Source organism: Arachis stenosperma, chromosome 7, assembly GCF_014773155.1.
Source record: "Arachis stenosperma cultivar V10309 chromosome 7, arast.V10309.gnm1.PFL2, whole genome shotgun sequence".
In the NCBI taxonomy this organism is placed as follows: domain Eukaryota; kingdom Viridiplantae; phylum Streptophyta; class Magnoliopsida; order Fabales; family Fabaceae; genus Arachis; species Arachis stenosperma.
The window spans coordinates 70,031,820-70,038,201 of record NC_080383.1 but is presented as its reverse complement, the minus strand read 5'-3'; the positions used below and the strand labels follow the sequence as shown (position 1 = coordinate 70,038,201).

At 41.2% G+C, this 6,382-nt stretch overlaps 1 non-coding gene across 1 annotated transcript; it reads right to left on the bottom strand.

The window, feature by feature from the left end:
• Positions 1 to 2,931: 2,931 nt before the first annotated feature.
• On the bottom strand, positions 2,932 to 3,035 carry LOC130942393 (small nucleolar RNA R71). Its single transcript, XR_009070964.1, has one exon. It is a non-coding gene; the product is annotated as a small nucleolar RNA R71 (small nucleolar RNA).
• Between the last annotated feature and the right edge of the window lie 3,347 nt (positions 3,036 to 6,382).

The window sequence follows — 6,382 nt, the reverse complement described above, 5'->3', positions numbered from 1 at the left end:
TCGTGGTATCGGCAGGACCTGATGCGGCATTCAAGAGAATCCGGAAGGTCTAAACCTTGTCTGTGGTATTCTGAGTAGGATTCAATGATTGAATGACTGTGATGTGCTTCAAACCTGTAACATACTGGGCGTTAGTGACAGACGCAAAGAGTTATTATTATTCCGGTAGGGGAAGGGAACCACACCGGTGATTGGCAGCACTGTGACAGAGTGTGTGCATTAGCTTTCACTGCGAGGATGGGAGGTAGCTGCTGACAACAGTGAGACCTACACGAGTTTGCCATGGAAAGGAGTAAGAAGGATTGGATGAGGCTGTAGGAAAGCAGAGAGACGGAAGGGAAGGCATCTTCATACACTTGTCTGAAGCTCTTACACCAATGATATACATAAGTATCACTATCTTTTATCTTTTATGTTATTTTCGTTCATCATCATCATATACATTTGAGTTTGCCTGACTAAGATTTACAAGATGACCATAGCTTGCTTCAATACTAACAATCTCCGTGGGATCGACCCTTACTCACGTAAGGTTTTATTACTTGGACGACCAGTGCACTTGCTGGTTAGTTGTGCGAAGTTGTGTAATGCCATGGTATTGAGCCACCAAGTTCTTGGAGCCATTACCGGGGATTATTTGAGTTGTGAAAAAGTATTGTTCACAATTTCGCCCGACCAAGTTTTTGGCGCCGTTGCCGGGGATTGTTTCAAGTTTTGAGCACGCTTTTGGTAACATCAGTGCCAAGATCCGGCAACAACATCAAGTTTTGGTGTTATTGCCCGGGATTGTTTAGGCTGGACAACTGACGGTTCATCTTGTTGCTTAGATTAGGTGTTTATTTTTTTCGAAATTCTTGAAGGTGAATTCTAGAGTTTCATGATGATTTGTTGAAATCTGGCTGGCTGAGAAGCCATGTCTAATCTGATTGGACCGAGGTTTCAACTTATCACCACAAGAGCTTGTTGACTCTCATCAATTTTGCTCTTGGAGCAGTGATCTGCTAAAGATTTGGCTGACCTTTGGTCATGTCTAGTGTTTTGGACCGAAGCTTTCTTTGAAAGCTTGGCTGGCTGTGAAGCCATGTCTAATTCCTGGACCGGAGTCTTAGACTAGCATTGCACTGATTCCTGGAATTCTCATTAAGAATTTTGATACCTTTTCCCATTTAATTTTCGAAAAAAAAAAAAAATTTTACAAAACCAAAAAGACCAAAAATATTTGATGTTTCTTGCATAAGTTTAGTGTCTCATCCTAAGTTTGGTGTCAAATGCATGTTTTTTGTTATAATTTTCGAATCCATGCATATTTTTCTTGTTTTGATCTTTGAATTCTATTGACTTGAAGTATTTGTGTGTCTCATATGCATTTTCATATTGTTAGTGTCAGTAGTACACAACTGCTAAGTTTGGTGTCTTGCATGCATTGTTTATTGATTCTTGTCGCATTTTGATTATCAAAAATCCAAAAATATTTTTAATTGTGTCCTTTCAAGTCAATGATACAAGAATTGAAGATTCAAAACATGCTGCAGGAATTATACAGAAAAAGCTGAGCATTCAAAAATGCCCAGTGAAGAAGCAGACTGGCGTTTAAACGCCAGCCAGGGTACCTGGTTGGGCGTTTACGCCCAAAAGGGTGCATTTTGGGCGTTAAACGCCAGAATGTATACTTCTGGGCGTTTAACGCCAGGATGGTGCTAGGGGGAAGATTTTGTTTTCAAATCAATTTTCTTAGTTTTTCAAATCAAATCTTTTTCAAATCAAATCTTTTCAATCAAATGTTTTCAAAATCAATTTCTTTCCTTTTTAAAAGATACTTACTAACAATTAATGATTTGATTGAACATCTCAAAATTGTTGCCTTTTCTGTTGAGAAAGGTTTTATGTTTTGAATCATATCTTTTCTTGTTAGGCAAGTTATTAATTTTTAAAATCAAATCTTTTTCAAATGTTTTCAAATTATATCTTTTAAAATTGTTTTCAAATCATATCTTCTCAATCACATCTTTTTAAAACCATAACTTTTCATTAATCTTTTTAACCACATCTTTTCAAAATAGTTTTCATCAAATCTTTTTAATTTCTAATTTCAAAATCTTTTTCAAAAATCACTTGATTTCTTTTTCACTTTTAATTTTCGAAAATTATCAATCAAATTTTCAAAATGTTTTCAAAATCTTTTAAATGAATTTTCGAAAATTCTCTTCCCTCCTTCCCACATCCTTCTAATTATGGAGTACTACTCCTTCTAAATGCACATTCGAACATTATCCAATTGAAGTTCGAATTTTCCTTCTCCTTCTTCTTACTAATTCTCTTTTCCTCTGACATTTCAAGGAATCTCTATACTAGACATAGAGGATTCCACATTTTCTTTTTTCTCTACTCTTTCATATGAGCAGGAGCAGAGACAAAGGCATTTTTGTTGAAGCTGATCCTGAACTGAAAGGACCTTGAAGAAAGCTAAGAAAGTCAAAGCACAACTCTCTTTAGAGGACCTGACCGAATTCTTCAAAGAAGAGAACCCATGGCAGCCGAAAACAACAACAATGCCACAATGCAAGGAAGGTGCTGGGTGACTTCACTGCACCTACTCCTGATTTCTATGGGAGAAGCATCTCTATCCCTGCCATTGGAGCAAACAACTTTGAGCTTAAGCCTCAATTAGTTTCTCTAATGCAACAGAATTGCAAGTTCCATGGACTTCCAATGGAAGATCCTCATCAGTTTTTAGCTAAATTCTTGCAAATCTGTGACACAGTCAAGACTAATGGGGTTAACCCTGAGGTCTATAGACTGATGCTATTCCCTTTTGCTGTGAGAGACAGAGCTAGAATATGGTTGGACTCTCAACCTAAAGAAAGCCTGGACTCTTGGGAAAAGCTAGTCAATGCCTTCTTGGCAAAGTTCTTTCCACCACAAAGATGGAGTAAGCTTAGAGTGGAAGTCCAAACCTTCAGACAGAAGGATGGAGAATCCCTCTATGAAGCTTGGGAAAGATACAAACAATTAATCAGAAGATGTCCATCTGACATGCTTTCTGAATGGAGCATCATAGGTTTTTCTATGATGGTCTCTCTGAACTATCTAAGATGTCCTTGGATAGCTCTGCAGGAGATCTCTTCATCTAAAGAAGACGCCTGCAGAAGCTCAAGAATTGATTGAAATGGTTGCAAATAACCAATTCATGTACACTTCTGAAAGAAATCCTGTGAACAATGGGACTAGTCAGAAGAAAGGAGTTCTTGAGATTGACACTCTGAATGCCATTTTGGCCCAGAATAAAATACTGACTCAACAAGTCAATTTGATTTCTCAAAGTCTGTCTGGAATGCAAAATGCACCAAACAGTACTAAGGAAGCTTCATCTGAGGAAGAAGCTTATGATCCTGAGAACCCTTCCATGGAAGAGGTAAATTACCTAGGAGAACCCTATGGTAACACCTATAATTCTTCATGGAGAAATCACCCAAATCTTTCATGGAAGAATCACGAGAGACCTCAACAAGGTTTCAATAACAATGTGGAAGAAACAGGTTAACAATGGCAAGCCTTTTCCATCATCTTCTCAGCACAGACAGAGAGCTCTAAGCAGAATAATTCTGACTTAGCAACCATGGTCTCTGATCTGATCAAAACCACTCAAAGTTTCATGACTGAAACTAGATCTTCCATTAGGAATTTGGAAGGACAAGTGGGTCAGCTGAGCAAGAAAAATTACTGAACTTCCTCCAAGCACTCTCCCAAGTAACACTGAAGAAAATCCAAAAGGAGAGTGCAAAGCCATAACATGCCGAATTCTGGGAGGAAGAAGAGGCAGTGAACGCCACTGAGGAGGCCTCACTGGACGTCCACTGGCCTCTAATGAGTTCCCCAATGAGGAACCTTGGGAATCTGAGGCTCAGACTGAGACCATAAGATTCCCTTGGACTTGCTACTGCCTTTCATGAGCTCTGATGAGTATTCTTCCTCTGAAGAGAGTATGTCACTGAAGAGCAAGTTGCTAAATACCTTGGAGCAATCATGAAGCTAAATGACAAGTTATTTGGAAATGAGACTTGGGAAAATGAACCTCCCTTGCTCACCAAAGAACTGGATGACCTGTCTAGGCAGAAACTGCCTCAAAAGAGGCAGGATCCTGGGAAGTTTTCTATACCTTGTACAATAGGCACCATGACCTTCAAGAAGGCCTTGTGTGACTTAGGGTCAAGTGGTAAACCTCATGCCCCTCTCTGTAATGGAGAAATTAGGATCTTAGAGGTGCAAGCTGCAAGAATCTCATTAGAGATGGCAGACAATTCAAGAAAACAAGCTCATGACTTGTAGAGAATGTTTTGGTGAAGATTGAAAACCATTACATCCCTACTGACTTCATAGTCCTAGAGACTGGGAAGTGCATGGATGATCCATCATCCTTGGCAGACCCTTCCTAGCCACAGCAAAGGCAGTGATTGATGTTGATAGAGGAGAGTTGATCATTCAAGTGAATGAAGAATCCTTGGTGTTTAAGGCACAAGGACATCCCTCTATCATCATGGAGAGGAAGCATGAAGAGCTTCTCTCAAAACAGAGCCAAGCAGAGCCCCCACAGTCGAACTCTAAGTTTGGTGTTGGGAGCCACAACCAAACTCTAAGTTTGGTGTTGAACCCCACATTCAAACTCTAAGTTTGGTGTTGGGAGGTTCCAACACGGTTCTGAGCATTTCTGAGGCTCCATGAGAGCCCTCTGTCAAGCTAATGACATTAAGAAGCGCTTGTTGGGAGGCAACCCAATGTTTTATAATTAAGTATTTTCTTTTGTTATTTTATCTTTTCTGTAGGTTGATGATCATAAGAAGTCACAAACAATGAAAAAAGCAAAAACAAATGAAAAACAGGAAGAAAAACAGCACACCCTGGAGAAGATGCTGCTGGCGTTCAACGCCAGTCAGCCTAGCAGTTGGCGTTTAACGCCCAGTCTGGCACCTTTCTGGGCGTTTAACGCCAGAAAAGGGCACCAGACTGGCGTTAAACGCCATAAAGGGCAACAACCTGGCGTTAAACGCCAGGAATGGGCACCAGCCCGGCGTTTAACGCCAGAAATGGGTCAAAACGTGGATTTTGATGCCATTTGGTGCAAGGATGACTTTTCCTTGACACTACAGGATCTGTGGACCCCACAGGACCCTACCATCACTCTCTCTCTTCTTCCCCCATTCACCAATCACCTCAACACCTCTTCCCCAAAACCCCTCACCTATCAAATCCCATCTTTCTCTTCACCACTCACATCCATCCTTCATAAAACCCCACCAACCTCACCCTTCAATTCAAACCACTTTCCCTCCCAAACCCACCCTCAAATGGCCGAACCTTTTACCCCCCTCTCTCCTATAAATACCCTTCTTCAACCCTTCATTTTCACACAACCTAAAGACCACTTCTTCCCCCTTTGGCCGAACACACTACCCTCCCCCTCTTCCTCATTTCTTCTTCTTCTACTCCTTTCTTTCTTCTTTTGCTCGAGGACGAGCAAACATTTTAAGTTTGGTGTGGTAAAGCGTTGCTTTTTCGTTTTTCCATAACCTTATGGCACCAAAGGCCGGAGAACCTCTAAAAAGAGGAAAGGGAAAGCAAAAGCTTCCACCTCCGAGTCATGGGATGGATAGATTCCTCTCAAGGTGCATCAAGACCACTTCTATGAATTTGTGGCCTTGAAGAAGGTGATCCCCGAAGTCCCCTTTTTACTCAAAAAGGGTGAATATCTGGAGATCCGCCATGAGATCCAAAGAAGAGGTTGGGAAGTTCTCACCAACCCCATTCAACAAGTTGGAATCTTGATGGTTCAAGAGTTCTATGCCAATGCTGGATCACAAAGAACCATAACCAAAGTGTGAACCCGAATCCAAGAATTATCTTACTATGGTTCGGGGGAAATACTTGGATTTTAGTCCGAGAGTGTGAGGGTGGCGTTCAACTTGCCTATGATGCAAGGAGATGCATCCTTTCACTAGAAGGGTCACTTTGATCAAAGGTTGGACCAAGTCCTCACAGTCATATGTGAAGAGGGCGCACAATGGAAGCAAATTCAAGAGGAAAGCCGTCCAATTGAGAAGGGCATGACCTCAAGCCCGTGGCTAGAGGATGGTTAGAGTTCATACAACGCTCAATCATTCCCACTAGCAACCGGTCCGAAGTTACCATAGACAGGGCCATCATGATCCATAGTATCATGATTGGAGAGGAAATAGAGGTTCATGAGGTTATAGCTCAAGAACTCTATAAAGTGGCAGACAAGACCTCCACTGTGGCAAGGTTAGCCTTTCCCTCACCTCATTTGTCACCTCTGTTATTCAGTTGGAGTTGACATAGGAGGAGATATCCCCATTGATGAGGACAAGCC